The sequence below is a fragment of the Schistocerca piceifrons genome, unplaced genomic scaffold (genome assembly GCF_021461385.2).
Source record: "Schistocerca piceifrons isolate TAMUIC-IGC-003096 unplaced genomic scaffold, iqSchPice1.1 HiC_scaffold_957, whole genome shotgun sequence".
NCBI classification, from domain to species: domain Eukaryota; kingdom Metazoa; phylum Arthropoda; class Insecta; order Orthoptera; family Acrididae; genus Schistocerca; species Schistocerca piceifrons.
The window spans coordinates 17,501-20,000 of NW_025729231.1; positions in this window are offsets into that span (position 1 = coordinate 17,501).

Below are 2,500 nucleotides of genomic sequence, written 5' to 3' on the forward strand. Positions count from 1 at the left end.
GCCACAGAAGGACAAAAGCCCCACTTGGGTGCCGAAGCGAACTCTCCCAGCACAGCGCACGCGCCAACACATCCGCACAGCTGCGATACAAACCACCAGCGAGAACCGCTGGGGCGACCGAGCAGCAGACGGCGTCGCGGCGCCGAGCGCCGGGCGGCGGCGCATCCTCAACGCACACAGTCCTCAATCGGACCAGCACACTGAAGATGTCCACCGCGCTTCGCACCGGGCCCGCGAGGACCTACTTTGGCCGCACGGCGCCGCGCGCAGGGTGCGCCGGCGCGCAGCTGCGACGCCTGCCGCGTCCGTCGGCCGGCGCGCCTGCCACTGGCCGCCCCCACCAGCCGGCTGTAGCGCGTGCGCCCACGCACCGCGCGGCCAGCACGCCGGGAGGCGCCCCCTCACCGGCCGGGGACGGTCCCACCCAGCCACCGCCGCGTATCGCTTCACACCCAGATGCCGTTCAGTTTCGTCGGCATGGTGGGTATCGCTGGAACAACCGGTTAGTACCTCAACCTATCGTCGCCATCACCGATTCACCCCTAGCGAGAACAACCGCACCACAACAGGTTACCATTTGTTCATTTGCGTAACTTCACCAGAAAACGCAGGCGTCCATCGCCATTTGCAACTTCAACGATTATTGCATGCCTGTGTCAGGTGTCACGCCACACTACGTCTGCCCACATACACGCAACAAAATGTGCACGCCTAGACAATACGTGGAAGGTGGCCCCCGTACGTATGCGATGTCCATTGCTCGAACGACTGTCAACCGGCCTCTGTAGCATGTCGCAGATATGGAACGCGGTGCACCATGCCATCACGGTGTGTGAGGAGAGACGACTAGGTCCGAATACATCAACAGACAGCTCATGCTGATCGCCATCCACGGCGTCCGTTCCTCCCACACGTCTCTATGGCGTACCACACTGCAATCCAGCTCTCATAGGGAGACGACACGTAGCTGCGTGCACAATATTTGCACTGTATGGTCCGCCGTTTTTGGGCGCAGTCGTTGTGCGGTCACACATGTGCCACGATGTATCATTCAGTACATAAGGACGAATGTGCAGTACAGATTGTGGTTCACGCGTACGACATCAGCGGACAGTTGACACAGGCCGCACCACAACGTAGCCTGAGTACGTCGCATGCGAAGGGCATTGAACATGCAAACTTCTCACCAACCAGCTTGCGAAGGCAGGGGGCAAGGTGGGGACGTGGGGAGGGGCGGCATGTACGTCCTGCTGCCATCCACATTACAGTGTACAGCAGGAGCATGTGGAAAGTGAGCAAGACTTGCAAGGTGTTTAACATGAAGCGATACACAGGGGTGCGGGCAGTGCGAGTAGCGAACTATATTGCGAGGGTTGCGGGTGGGCAACACTACAGTAATTGAACGAGTCGTATAACAATTACAGAGCAGGTTTAGGCGACAACGTGGGTTACGTTAAGGCGACAACATGGGTTAGGTTAAGGCACAACATGGGTTAGGTTAAGGCACAACATGGGTTAGGTTAAGGCACAACATGGGTTAGGTTAAGGCACAACATGGGTTAGGTTAAGGCACAACATGGGTTAGGTTAAGGCACAACATGGGTTAGGTTAAGGCACAACATGGGTTAGGTTGAGGCACAACATGGGTTAGGTTGAGGCACAACATGGGTTAGGTTAAGGCACAACATGGGTTAGGTTGAGGCACAACATGGGTTAGGTTGAGGCACAACATGGGTTAGGTTGAGGCACAACATGGGTTAGGTTAAGGTACAACATGGGTTAGGTTAAGGTACAACATGGGTTAGGTTAAGGTACAACATGGGTTAGGTTAAGGTACAACATGGGTTAGGTTAAGGTACAACATGGGTTAGGTTAAGGTACAACATAGGTTAGGTTAAGGTACAACATAGGTTAGGTTAAGGTACAACATAGGTTAGGTTAAGGTACAACATAGGTTAGGTTAAGGTACAACATAGGTTAGGTTAAGGTACAACATAGGTTAGGTTAGGTTAGGTTAGGTTACACGTTGTTGTACGGAAAGGTGTAGGGGGGGGGGGGGGGGCGGGGGCGGCAGGTTCGTTGATAGTGATTATAGTAAGTGAATGCTTGTGACATGATCAGATTTGTCACGTCAGGATGCACCTTTGGCTTATTAGAGGCGGCGCTCCAATTCTATGCTTGTGTGAGACCTGTGTCTTTGACTCATGTCATTGTTTGTGCGCTGTGACAGGAGGTACTATTGTGATGTTGGGTGCACCGTTGTATAGGACATGTGTGGGTGTTGGTGCCTGGTCTGCGCAATGGTGGATGTCGAAAGGCTGGGATATTGTATTTTCCGCACGGACCTCCTGGTCTGGTTGTGATAGTGTGGATTGTGTAATGTGGCGGAGAAGATGCACTGGATGTTGTTCCATGCTGGTGCTTACATATTGTATGTGCGCCTGTTAGAAGCAGAGAGTGGTGCGTGATCAGAGTGTCTGGCTGACGTGTGGTTCCCATT